We start from the raw sequence: 14,723 nt of genomic DNA, 5'->3' as shown, positions 1-14,723 counted from the left end.
ATTCCAGGAAGAATAGGTTCATCGATTTGAATGAAAATTGGGTGAAAAATCAAGGGCTAGAGATGATCTACAAAACTTGCCAAGCTTCTGCCGCTTCCGGTTACTATTTGTTGAATTTTTCAATGTTTCTATAATTATTTTTCTGTAATCTAAATTATAAAGGAATGGCTCCACCGATTTCAGAGTAATTTTAATTGCACATCAAGTATTTGGTGCGACAATACTTTTTAAACTTCTAAGACTCTCGGTTGCGTAATGTCTTAAAACTTGACTATACTGTTATTGAGTCAACGAAAAATACTGTGTAAAACATTGAAATCTCAGACTAAAGTTGTATAACTCGAATATCTTATCTTTTACTAGATTTTGTTATTGTCTTTATTTTAATTGACTAACTATTACATTGCTGATCCGAAAAAGCAAAGCGAGTTACCTTTTGTAACAATATAAACAAACCAACAAATCTGGTCGAAATTTTGCACAGCGTAAAGTAATATCTGCAGAAATCAACGCGAGTTTCGAATATCTTTACAGGAAAAAGGAGCAGCAACCGCAATTACCGCAAAAAAAAAAAAGCAAAAAAAGAAAAAAAAGTGCACGCTAATTTCCGTGAGATTTTCTTCACCACCTTCGTAAAGGAGCTAACTAAACCTGAACGTAGAAAGAAAACCGATGAGCATGCGGTATATTAAGCCTTTGAAAATTACCACGGGACAAATTCTAAAGCGACAAAGTAGAACAAGCAATTATCTGGCCTGGGAATTTTCCCTGCGGGAGGATAAAATTTTCTCGGTAGACCAAAATATCTGAAAGTGAATAAAAGACGCGATAAAAAACGAAAAGAAAAGAGAAAAAAAAAGAAGAGCAACTGTTATGACAAAAAGAGGGAAAACAGCGAGAGCACGTAATTGCAGGGAGACCCGCGAAGACGGAATCCTCCCGTTCCTTTGTCCTAGGGACAATTAGCATTCTGCAAACTGCAGCTAGGCGGTTCCCGCGAGGTTGGCTACCCTTCATCTCCGTCTCCGCAGCCACCACCACCACTTCCACTTCCGGTTTTCTCTTCGTCTTTATCTTGGTTGGGAAGAAAGAGCCGCTGACTGGGACGACGACGAGGCAATAAGGAGTAAAGTGAACCTCCGACTGTTTTTGGCGAGGTTTCACGGGTCGGGTAAATCTATTACCCATCCGGCCCGCCTAATCCCATCGTGAGGTAATCTAATCTCGTGTTGCGGCCGGCCCAACGCGAGTCCGACCGACCGTATGGCCGCAGGAAGCGCTTTGGCTCACGGAAAGTACCAAGGATTCCGATTGCCTTACCGCGTCCGGATTCCACGGCCAGTTTCTTACACGTCCGGAATGAACCGAAGGGCGTGATTCACGGCTTCGGTTCATTCGAGCCGGCTAACTACAACTCTGACCTCTGAAAGAAATTACATGCCTTTGCAGAGATCGTTTTGATTGTCGGAGCTTTCGCGATGATCGATCTTCCCCGCAAGACGTGTTACCTGATTGCATTTGTCGTCGTTATTAGAAAATTTTTAATGAACTAGGGATTGTATGTTGGTGTCAAAAATAAATTTGGTACAATCGACTGTTTGGTTTGATTGTGTACGGTGCTTTCCGTGCCAACTTGGTGAGAATTTAAAAGTTGATATTTGCGATATGGCTGAAAGTTGGCTGTCCTTTTGCATTCTGTGAAATAAGACTTCTGGATTTTTTTCAAAATCTTACCCGTCACGCCTTTGGAGTGATGGATTTTTTTTAAACTCATATCTTTCATGATCACTCATTTTTCAAACATGTATGTACGATGTAATGCAACACGAGGAACTTATTAACTAATAATATATAATGTATTAAAATCTTAGTGAATTGATTTTTTATTTTCTGCAATAATATTTATTATTTATTTATTTTTTTGTTCGATTTTTAATAAAGTTTCATTTGCTAATAAATAATATTATTTAATTAAAAATATAGAATCAATGGCAAGAAAATGAGGCGGGCAATTGTTAAAAATCGATCTAAACATTTTAATTGTTTATAACAATATGAATTTATTAATAATTTTCAATAAAACTTTTTTTGATCAAAATTCATTCTCTTAGCTTTGAAATGTAAAAAAAAAGAATTTTCTAGCTCAATTAGAACCGGAGTTATGAAATTTTTGAAAATGAGTCTCCAAGCCGAAATCACCAAATTCTCAAATTTTCGATACCCTCTGGTTTCCAAAACATGTGGAAAAAAATCCTCGAATACGTATCTCTTTTTTTTCGATACAGAACCCGTAAAAAAAAATTCAGCTAAATTAAGAATGTGTCGGTCAATTTTTATCGAAATCTGGCGGATTTTTAAAAGAAAGTCCCATTTATGTAATTAACAGCAATTCGACAAAACGAAAAAAATCGAAACTTTAACCGAATATATTGATTTCGTCGATTTCTTGACGATTCAAAGTTCTGAAAACCAGTTTTTTCGTACACACGCACCAGCATTACTACTTGAGGCGCTTGCTTATTACGGAACATTGAGCTGTCGAAGCTGTACAATTTCGAAACTTTTTCGTTCGGAACTTCGAGCATTCGGCATTTCCAACGGTCGAAGCTTCGTGATTACGGGACTTTACTTTAAGAAATTTATGATATCAGGGATTTGAACTCTCGGAGCTTTTTTGGTTCGGAACTTCGACTCCACCCCGAAATTTCGGCGAAAAAACGATTTTTAATACTTGACTGATTGAAAATAGTTGTATAAGAAAATACTTGCACCAATTTTTAGATTGGGGACAAGGAACCTTTCCAAAGTGATTCTGCCCACCGCTGATAAAAATTCCTTGCTTGTATACTTTCATTGCAGGAGGCTGAAAATTTAATCCAAAATTTGGAGGAAAGCTTTTGTTTCACGACAATTGTCAATAGATAATTAAAATTTCACCATTCTCGTCCCTTGAGTACTGGATATGTAATAACCACAATTAGATACTTCTGTCGGTGCATTTGATTCATTTCACTCAATCTAGAAAAAGTGCGCAGAATTGGGTATAACTCTTCAATATTGCGCATACTTTTTGATGAGACCTTTAGGTATTACTTAGAATTATGACCCGAAATCTTATAAAAGCCAAAGCATTCTTTGAATGCGAAAAGAAATGATTGAAATCGTGTCAAATTGTTGCAAATCATACAAACTTCTGTAAAGTTCGTTGAAAATTTGTCCAATACCATTGAATGTTTGAAAATTTAGAAAATTACGTAAATCAAGTAACACCTTTTCAAAATGGCACAAAATATTGAATTTTTCTTAAATTTTCTAAAATCATTTCAAATTACTCACACCACCCGAAATCTTCGTAATGCGAAAATTTATCCACCCTTGGCAGGCGTGGATATTTGCGTCTGTACGGCGGAACTCTTCGCGCAATTATTTTACTGCTACAGAGAAATCTATAATATATATTAGAACATCTACCGAAACTGTTATTTTCGTGGCCGCGATCAAGAATTTGATTTTGTCGGAGAAAACAAAAATGCATTTGTATAAAAACGACTATTATGTTTGTACGTAACGTTTTTTTCTACAAAACTGTACGGCTATAACTCAAAATTTATCCAATCTTCAACCGCTTATATCGTATATCAGACTCACGTCCTTTTCCAGGCCTCTTACCAGTTTTCACATGAACCAATAATCTGAAAGAAACCGAGTTATCCATAATCTTTCATCTCGGATCGATGCATGCATCTAACTTAAGATGTGAGCCATAAGGTATAGAGAACATTTTTGTCGAGTCACTTTTGAGTTATTTCTTTGTATAAATTTGATTTTTCACGAACTAAGAACGTTTTTGAAAAAATAATGTTTATTTTGACTTTGAATATGACTATGAAAAGACTATTATCTAATGAAAGTACCGATGAAAAAGGCCAATACGTGAACTTTCAGATGTGTGTAATCCCTTTGAAAAGTGTATCCACAATATCCCGAAACTAATTTACAATTATATCACGAAGTGTTTCTTCCAAATTTAAATGACTTTTCCTATCAGAGGTGAGATATCTTTCTAGTGCAGTGTAGTCTATCATAAACACCAAGATAGAATGATACAACTTTATCATAATGGAGGGAGTTCCTTTTTTCAAACAATATTTTAGAAAATTTCTTTGAATGGCAGTGAAACACCTCCAGGAAATCGACGATTTAAACCACCGTACGTGGCAATGAATTCTTGAACGAAACATTGTAATTGTGCATTGAACTACTTACAGGGAACACCAGTTTGATGACACCCATCGAATTCGTTATGACACATGTACGTTGTGGAACATTGAAAACTAAAAAACTCGCATATTTTTTTGTCGGCGATAAAACGGTTTAAAGGGGTGAAAACAACCCCCAAAAATAGGCAATCAACCCTCGGGGAAAAAATCGTTGGGATTCCATTTCAGCTTTCGTGATACTTGTTTTTTTGCCGAGAAAGTACTTGAAGCTGCTAATTAAATTTAGTATTGCGACGTACCTTGAAATTGCACTACTGCATAATGAAATCGATTCGTTTTCGTTTAGAAAAGGGTTCCATTCATCGATCCGTGTACCGTTAATTGGTTTACGCTGGGTAAACCCCCCCACTCAATCACGCTTCAATCAAAATAAACGATCCAGTTTTACGCGGAGTATATTTGCCAAGCTGCACCAATAGCCGCATGTATCGAGGTTCGATGGTTAGACCCTCGCCGTGCCGCGTGTACAATTCTCATTTTCGTGAAAATGTTTTTGGGGAATTGCGTGCGTGTCTGGTTTCGGGGGGAAAAAAGTTAATGAAAAAAACTCCCCCCCCCCCCCCCCCCCCCCCCCGACAACGGCTATGATGAAAATACTAAAATTGAAACAAACGACTGATCGCTGCGCCTCACCCTCGTTAATTGATTCGTTCGTTTTATTTTTTATTTTCATTTTTTTTTTAATTCACCCTTTGCTGCACTCGCCTTAAAGTTAATTGCGAGTTTTACTACATCGGCAGTAAAATTGAATGCGAACTTGCGATGTATGAAAAAGGCGGTCGCGATATTCGTTACAGTTCAGTGCATTCTGCTATTCAACAAAGATAAATACAAACAACGGAGGCTGATTCGCTGAAATTCGATCATTTTTATTCACATTATGAGGCAGCCGTGAACCGGACATTTATCGAATTATTAATTTCCTGATATTTTATCTCGTCATAGATACGAAAATACTGAAATAGTAATAAAAAAACTCGAGATATCGATGCTTCGTTTCTAATCACTTGAAAATGGTTTAAAATCTAGTAGATTTGTTTGATTTCACATTACTGTAGTAAGTCTTATAAGACTCATTTTATTCAGGAAACTACTTTTTCTAAATTTACTGAGACACGTTTCTTCTATCATGTTGGAATTGCTGAACAATTAATTTGACAATATTGTGCCGATATTAGTTCTGATCAACAAACCGCGATATTCGGTTGACTACGGCTAGAATCTGCCTTAGTGAATTTATAGAAAATAGTCTTCTGAATAAACTGAGCCACCGTAGAGCGAAAACGAACGAATCTACTAGAGTTTTAACAATTAATGAGTTGAAATAGGGCGTGGATATCAACACTTGTTCGTAATCCCAGTACTTAATATTTTTGTATTTTCAAAGAGATCTTTATGATTTAACGAATACTGATAACAGTAAAAAGTATCCATTTCCGACCATGTCAAATGCATATTTGTCGATTTAGGAAGATCAATAATACCCTGACGAATGATAATTCGGAGAAATCCAGAGAACGACGGAGTCGCTTGAGCGTCGTTCCTTATCTGAGGACGTCAATTTCCATCGTCTGTTGAATTTCTAACAGTTAAACTGACAAACGGAATACCTAATCTAATTGTCTGCTCTAGAACGGTAGGTACCCGCGTGGCTTCCAGTCAAGCTCACGAGCCGATTATATTCAACAAACGTCTTTGTCCTATTACCGTTAATGGTGAAAGCTTTGCGCAAAAGCGCTGCGAACCATGCGTCATTCAAACATTTCACGAGTAAATCTTGGCCTCTGCCAAACAACTCATTTCAAATTATGCGAGTAAAAACCTGTGAACGAACAAAAACAAAGAAGAAGAACGCTCGAAGACGGGAGCAATCAAAAATCCTCTTTTTCACAGGTGAAAATTGTTGATTTCCGGAAAGTTCCTTGGACATAGCCAATTTTCAGATTGCAAATGACGAGGATTTCAAAACATTCGCGGCAATTTTGGTTTACCGAACTTCTTAACCGACGTGAATGATTTTATCCACGGGCAATGAATTGATATTCTGTCAATACCTTGGAAAGACACCAAATACTGGAAAATACGTTCTCAAAATTCCGTGACAGTTCGATGTAGAAAACTATGTCGATAGTGATTTTTTTTTTTATATTTTGCTGGTCGTTACAAGTGGAAAATATTTCCGTATCTCACAGGTTATTTGTCCAATTTTTACAGCCGTAACATCAGAGACGCGCTCCGCTGCGTGATCGTGACGTAAGACGTAAAGAGAAAATAATAGATACGCGAAAAAGTCGGGAAAGAAAAATAAAAAAAACTGAATTAATTGAGGAACATGGCTCAGGAGTAAGAAACGAATCAATCATGTACGCGTGCTTTAAATTCCGGTGTTTTTCAGTTTCTCAAACTCGATTGCTGATCCATTTTCGTGACGTCTTTCGGCAACGAGGTGTTACACATGTAAGTGAACGTATACCTGGGTGGAAAATTGACCGGAAAACTGGCGTCTGTCGATGAGGGGAAAAATGCGAGTGCCCTAGGGCAGGTGCAGGATGAAGGTATACCAGAAATTGAAAATCCACTGCAGCTTGGGGCGAGGTGAAAAAAGAATTTCCATTTATGCCCGACGTTTTTGTGCTCTTTCTCTGAATTTCACACTTTGTTATTCCACCCCTTGAAATACACGAGTGTCAAAGAAGCCTGGGCTGATTTCTCATTCTGTAGAACCATGAATCCCGGCTGTACTATTGCGCCAGAAAATTGTGAAAGAAATAAATTTCCATTCGATGAATATTGCCAACTCGCAGAATATTTCCCTGCACGTTTTTGTACACGTCATTACTATCCGGGGTGTAATATTGCCGCGTACGGATACTTTGGTGTTTCTATTGTACACTGAGAAAAATTTCATTTTTTACAACGACTAGAAAAATTCGGTAAAACAACTAAGAACTATATTTTTCGATTGTGGTAAAAAATGAAAATAGTCAAGGACTGAGCGGTAACCGGACTAAAAATTTCTCCCAGTGTTCGATTTTATGCACATCATTTTTCACGGCCATAATTATTTCCGAAGAAATATCATGATGAAATTGCGAACGTTTATTTGAGAAATATAGAATCTTGAACTGACTTGAATTTGGGAAATATCGTCGAAAAAACCGAGTTTTTCAATTCCGAGTATGACTGAGGATTGAAATTCATTGTTAGTGATTTGCCGTTAGGGAAGAAAAATCGTTCACACTCAGCGCTAACGGATATAATTCACGCTCTGCGAATTGAACTCCATGGTATAACCGTTCAATACTGTGCTATCGCCATAAATCAAATAATCCACGGTGAAATACGGCGATAAATTTACGGCGTAATTTTATCATTCTTCTATTCCAATGCTCTAGGATATTTGCAAAAATGTGTAATGAAAGTGCAAAAGCACCGAATTTTTACGGACAACGGAACATGATACGAGTATGTACATCTATTTGCGAATCCGCACGCATTGAACTAATTCATGAATGCGGATTTCCTGCAGGGACGGAATTTCGCATGCTTCTAAGATTGAATCTTCAAGTGTCAGATTAGTCTTGCACAATTTTGTTAAAAAAAAACAATGTAGAAGCGAATTTAAGAAAAATTTACTAAATCGGAGTAGACATTGTTGGTGCAATTTTGAATGTAACTCGTAATTTTTTACGGAACATTACAATAATCCTGCAATACCTGGAAAAAAGAACCGAGCTCTGTAATTCAAGTAAAAAAATAAAATATCTTCTGTTCTTTATATTCAGGCTAACATTGACCGAGATATTAAACTGTTCTCAGTTCCATTTAACCGATTCACGAGCAAAGCTAAATTAATCCGATTTAAAACTGCCTGGTTTAAGCCGGAAGTTGATTCTAAGTTACCTTCGGTGAGAAATTAGTCACCGATTTTATGATCATCGAAACGCGTATTTGATGCAGAAATTAATTTTTAAAAAATGTATCAGGCTCCTAATGTATCGGAAAACGTCTGTACTTAAACGAAACATTCGTTCCGTCGAGTGGAATATGTTTGATCCTCCATGTTGGTGAACAAATTCAATTCTAATGAAACAACAGATCACGTAGTATCAAATAATTAATTAATATTTTCGAAGTTTTAAGTGTAGGCGAGACGAACAGAAAAAGTTTGCTTATCTTGGAAACAGATACGATCAAACTGGGGTTTCTCAAATTTGTTTTTTTTTTTTTTTATTTACTCGTACTGCAATCTTACGCTGAGTGTAAAAAGACCGTGAAGGAACCTCAATGATCCGAAACCTACTAATTTAGTGTTATTATAATTATCAATGCTACATTTTCTGGTTAATGCGACATTCGATCTCTTTGCCGAGTTAGCTAAATTTTTTTACGTCAAACAATGCCTTGACGTCAATTCATTGATGAACTAGCAATAAATTATATTGCAATAGTCACAAGAAAACATACCACAAGTGATCATAATGCAAACAGTAACGCGCGCCAGATTTCCTGTTGACATCTAAAAAATCTCGTTTTTATTTCGTTATATTTTTCGTTTACGGTAAAAAGTGAAAATAGTCAAGAACCGTGCGGTAAAGACATTGAAAAATTTCTCACGGTGCGTGAATTTTTCAAGACGACATTGTTCATAGCGAAAAATTTGTTACACCTGCGCTATTTTGAAAAATCAAAAAAGCTCTTCCCGCAAATCCGTATCTATTATTCAATTGCGAAACAATTGGGATACGCATCCTGTCCAACTTGCAGTAAAATTTTGGTCAAACTGGATCGGTCGTAGATTGGCCCGATCGGTCGAAGTGTTAATTGTTTGAAAACCGTCGAATTCAATGTAAAACAAGAGGATCCGGTCTGCTGTATATTGATTACGGCAAACAAATTTCGAATCTGACTGTCCGCCGTGCAGTGAGACAAACGCGTTCCCAGATTCAGGGCTGCTGCACTGCAGTCTGCAACGAGTACGAATGTTTTCCATGTTTATTCAGCCGAACGAGTTTAGTTAGCGGTCATCCAATCCGAGTCAGTCAATAGGTGAGCGAGCTGAGTTAGCCGGCTTGATTAAAACGAATGTGTAGCTAGCTGGGCCATTATACGATAAAACTACCAACGCGAAGCTCTTGGCGTAGAAAACGTTAATATATTAATAATGGGCTTAGGAAAAACGGAACGAGAACTCACGGCAAAGTGAAACTTTTTCTCAAACGGTGTATCGACGTCCATCCGACAGCTCGACGTCATTCGGTAATTTCCGCAAGTTCATCGCGAAAACGCGAATTCGAAATTAGCTTCCGTATCTACACGGACCTGAAGAATTAGATGTGCAAATCCCCGGGACGTAAAACGTGGGACCTAACCAAACTGTCCCGTTAGAGCTAACGCTTTCATTCTTAGTCGGATACTCAGCGTCCCGACTCAAAAATTTCCGTATCCTAGCTTTATAACAGTTTATGTACAGCTTCAAACAATATGAAAATGTGGTATTTTTTGCTAGAATCATCGAATTTTGATAGTTTGTTGATTTTACATTCTCTATATTCGATTCGCCGTCTTGGATTCAGAAATCATCAAATTCTGACTTCAGATTTCTGATCAACGACCCCAAAAATCACCGTGCGACGGAATTGAGGCCAAGATATTGAGTACAAAAACGTATGAGTGAAAGCGTTAAGCGCTATATTTTGCACCCCTGTTTTCTAGATCCGTATTCCGATCGGTAACGATGAATTAAAACGACAGAGTTATACGGAAATACAGTAAAACCGCTGGACTGAAAATACATTACCACTGATTTAACTGTTTCCATTTTTTATTCGCTCTAAGCTGACCGTTCATTTTATCCCCCAAGTTCTTGCTTATTATTTGTTTCTGGCTAACTATACAGAGTTTTCGTCATGTTTGCATATTTTTAAGTTTTGCACTGTAAAACAGCCTCAAAAGCCTTCACTATCATTGTCAAAATAGAATCAGAAGTCATTTCGACATTTTTACAGAATTATGTTACATCGCGATATGTTGATATATTATATGTTGATATGATATATAATTGAACACGTTTTTTTTTTTTTTTTTTACATGGTGAAAATCAATGGGGCAATATTCAAACGATTCCATAATCATATCTCATTTCACTTTCGAAGCTCAAATATTCTTATCAATAGATACAGAAAAATATAAAGCTAAACGTAATTAGACTTTGACAATTTCTCACGCAAAACTTCCTCAACTTACAGGTTCGAAATTTATCAACCCTAAACAGTGGTACAATTAATACAAAGTCGTGAAATTCTGATGAATGAGATCGTTGATTTATTTATTCCTCTGTAAGCCATTACGCAGAATCTTAGTTTACAATAAAATATACTAAAATGAGACGATAAGAAATAGACACAACTTTGGTATATTTGTAAATGCAGATACCGATTTTCTGTTTTACACTAATTGTAAGACTTTGGAATTTTATAGTAGTAAATTCTAAGAAGACGTTGCTTTTCGGCTTCTCAACTAAGAACTACGTAAGAGAATTGAAACTTTGCTGAATACACAAATAATAAAAATGGTGTCACATCACTCGACTGACTTTCTTTTTTTCTTTTTAACATCTAATTAATGTATAACATTCTTCGACGAAAGATGATTTATAGTTTTTTGCCGCCACGGTGTACACGTAATTTTCAACTGCGATACACGCAATTCAATACTCTGGGCATATTAATTCTACTTGCATCCTTGTTCACATCACGTCTAGCTCTTACAATAAGATAGCGCGCAGTGAAGACAAACTCCGTTCAAATTAGTTAGTCTTTGGGCCAAGCGTCTGCTACGGGTATTGAAGTAATTTGAATTCGAGGCTTCGCGTGTAAAAAAAATGCATTCTGAAGATACGATGTGTATAAAGCAGAAAAAACGTAAAATCATGAGATCATATTTTGTCTTTCATGTTGAAAAAAGTATTTTCAGGTGTTGTACAAGCGTATTGTTGCAGTTTTCAATCTGCCGTCTTTGCTTCAATTATTGTTAACTCGTGGAGAAAAGAAGAAATATGTCCTTTTAGTTTTTATCTCTCTGCATAATAAGCATCTATAAAATATTCTCATGCAAAGAATCAATTATACAATCATTCCATTTCCACTCATTTCCCGTACCTGCTCAAATTTCTGTGCCGAGATCGCGCCAACTTTTTCAGCAACAACACCGTATATGAAAATAATTTTTCAGTGCAATTTCGCTGCAGGCGTTGCAACTATCGGGAAAAAATTAAATGTAGGCGAAATGTTTTTTCCGCCTCTCGGATTGATTTTTTCTTTCTGTTTCACGTTTTTCTTTTCTTTTTTTTTTTTTGGCCATTTTTCTAATCTGCTACGCAATTTGTATATCCATCTCAGATAAAAACAATGCGCAAAGTTTCTGTTCGGTCGGATTTCACTCGTGTGAAAAACACGTAAAATAATTATTAATCGAGTGAATATTATATTCCAGATTACACTTAATTTTTACAGGATGATTATTATTTTGCATACTCCGCACTTGATTGAATACGTATAAATGTGGACGGATTTAAATGGATACGGCTCGGTGTTGTCTTTACAACTATAAAGAAATATCGTGCATTAAAATAAATTTTAATAACCGCAAAGAAAAAAAAAAGATCAGTATATGAACCTGATAAACATGTATTCATCTCATTGCTGTGAAGATCTATTTGAAATCTGTTCTTTACGGTAAATAAATGTTTGGTAGCAGGAAGTCGTGATACGAAATAAATATTTTATTTATAGTGAATGAATATTTTTGTTAATGGAAAAAATATTGCATTTGAATACCCTGAACGTAACATTAAAGGGAATTGGTTTCATTGAATATAAAATTGAAAATTCCGACCTGGTTGTTGTAATCGTTACTTAATATTCGTCGTACATGCCTTTTGACTCGGAAACTATTTATCGTTGATCGAAAAATGGGAAAAATACCATTTTAGTTCCTTAGGAAACTTTGCCGATTTCACCAAACTGTCACACAAACTCCGCGTCAAATTTTTCTCATTCATTTTGCGAGTCGTACTTATATCGATGATACGAAGCTGTCACCTGAAGATATTCGAGGATTTCATAAAAAAAAAAGCTCGGATGTTAACGTGTCGTCAGTTTCTTCAACTATCTAAAAGCTCTTCGACAAATGGTAGATATGCTTTCAGTCAATGAAATATTATTAATTTCAATTATTTTTGAAATTCACGCGAACCTCGTAAAAAATATAATACCTTTCAGACAGGAATATTCGATTCATCCATTCCGTGCATTCATGAATTCAACGTGAAAATAAATATCTAATTCGTGAAAATATATTTCTCACTAATTTATTTGATTGTAGTTAAATGAACTTCGAATAGATTGTCTGACTTGATAAAAAGTGAATACCACTAATTACGGGAAATGAATATTGGTGTCCCACTTGAAAACGATCTATTTGAAGCAAATAAACACGTCTGAAACAAATGTTTCTCTTCAGAGGTAATAAATCATTATTCGAATGTATTATTTGAGACAAATAGGCATCTCAGTTGCGAGAAATCAATATTTATAATTCCTGGTCGAGAATACTTTATTTTAATCAAACAAACACGTTTTAAAAAACAGTATTTCCTGTTGAAATTATTAAACCGTTTTTCTGGGTAAAACTCTTCGTTTTTTATGCTCATCATTTTTCATTCATTCTCTTTCTAAAATGTTATTATATAATTCGCTAATGACTTGTAGGACCACGAGTTCTCGATAAGGCCTATTCAATCAGTCGAGGAATAAATTCATTGCTTTACCGCTGTTTCCACATTTAAGAATTTACGCTCGTGATTCTGGCTCGGCTGTTCTGAACGTACATCATACACCGAATTTTTTTCCAGTACAGTACTTCGAATATCAATTGATAATAATCTTAATGGAATAATAATCGTCGTTCAAACGTCAATATCGCAAGCATGTCAAACCCTGTCAAAACTCACAAACACCGTTCCATAATTAATCCTGAAATATTTGCTCTTTGCATACTTCACCCATCACCTCTACGATCTCGGGTAAATTATATACTTCGCGTCACGATAATCACAACTCTCGTTATCATCGTGTACTCAAGGCGATGACATTCGTCCGGATCAAATTTTTACCTCAAATTACGACGTACGATTAAACTCACCAGCTTATCCCGTCCGCGGACGATTATCGACGGCGAATATTTGACGGCGCAGGTTGTTTTCTTAACTTACATTTAAAACCAGCGAACTTTGAACGACAAACTTGAGACCCGTGTGACGGTCCGCGGACTACTGTCTCCCTAGGAGCTTGCAAGCTTCGTTCTACCCCACGTGGTCAGACGGCAGGAGCAGCGCTTCTCTCGGCAATTATCAGAACTTGGCAAACGAGTTGATACGATGTGCACCGGTGTGGTTCTGAAGAAAGTCGTTTTTGGACCTCAATCTGCTCACCCTAGATCGGTTGGAAAAAATTAGAAAAAATTAGTAAACGAGTTTCAGCGTTCTAGCTAGAATTAGAAAGGATGTCTGTGAGGATCGAATCATTTTGAGTTCCGAATCCGGGCAGAAACCATTAATTATCACAAACGATTATGAGTTGCGTTAAAAAATGAAATATTACACCAGCCGTTTAAACCGTATTTCCGTAGCAGTAGTGCACAAAAAAAAATTCAAACGGAGCAGAGAGTCGATTTTTAAAAACTTTCGTTAGTACTTAATCCAATCAAAGATCTTTTAAGCAGATGCGTTTCGAATAGAAGTCGGATTAGAAGGTGACTCGTCCATGTTTTCTTAAGAATCATTTTCTCACACCTTTTCCCAACCCGTTCACACATGCATCGTTCGCGATATTTACCTATTCAATTCGTACCGATTTTTGTCTAATCTTCAGAACCTTCTACGTGAAACTTAACTTGTCTACGATACCCATAAACATACTTCATTCTTGACGGCTTTAAAATTATCACTAAATGAACGAAATTGTCGGAAGGTGCAGTGTTATGATAATATTCGAGCGAAAACCCAATAAACGAGCTTACTCTCAATAAATCAGAGTGAAACAGATTGATCTCAGGTAAAGTTTTTTCTTCCAAATGTATATCGTAGAAAAGTTTCCCGACCCCGTAAGCAATTACAAAACCCTTCGACGTATAGATTGTCCTTATAAAACTGTGTAAACTAACGTGCAAAATCGAGTCGCAGTTTATCACTCTATTCCCCTGGTGCCAGTAAAATAGTTCACCAGCTCCAGGACGTCGAAGTAAGATTGAGAAAAAGAAGTAACAGAAGCACAAAGGGTTGCCAGACGAAAAAGAAACAGCAGGACGGCCGCAATATCAAACCATTGTTAACAATTATTATTTCACTTTGTGTCGACTTTTGCACAGGTATAATTATCACCT

At 36.4% G+C, this 14,723-nt stretch overlaps 1 protein-coding gene across 1 annotated transcript in view; it reads right to left on the bottom strand.

The window, feature by feature from the left end:
- LOC107228171 (zwei Ig domain protein zig-8) overlaps positions 1 to 13,601 on the bottom strand; it is a 208,669-nt gene extending 195,068 nt beyond the window's left edge. Inside the window, exon 1 of the mRNA XM_046730808.1 lies at positions 13,485 to 13,601. The gene's annotated coding sequence lies outside the window, so the exon portion shown is untranslated. The remainder of the gene's footprint in view (positions 1 to 13,484) is intronic.
- Positions 13,602 to 14,723: the final 1,122 nt, after the last annotated feature.

Source organism: Neodiprion lecontei, chromosome 2 (genome assembly GCF_021901455.1).
Source record: "Neodiprion lecontei isolate iyNeoLeco1 chromosome 2, iyNeoLeco1.1, whole genome shotgun sequence".
Lineage (NCBI taxonomy): Eukaryota > Metazoa > Arthropoda > Insecta > Hymenoptera > Diprionidae > Neodiprion > Neodiprion lecontei.
The sequence above is the reverse complement of the archived record's forward strand: the minus strand, read 5'-3'. Positions and strand labels throughout refer to the sequence as shown.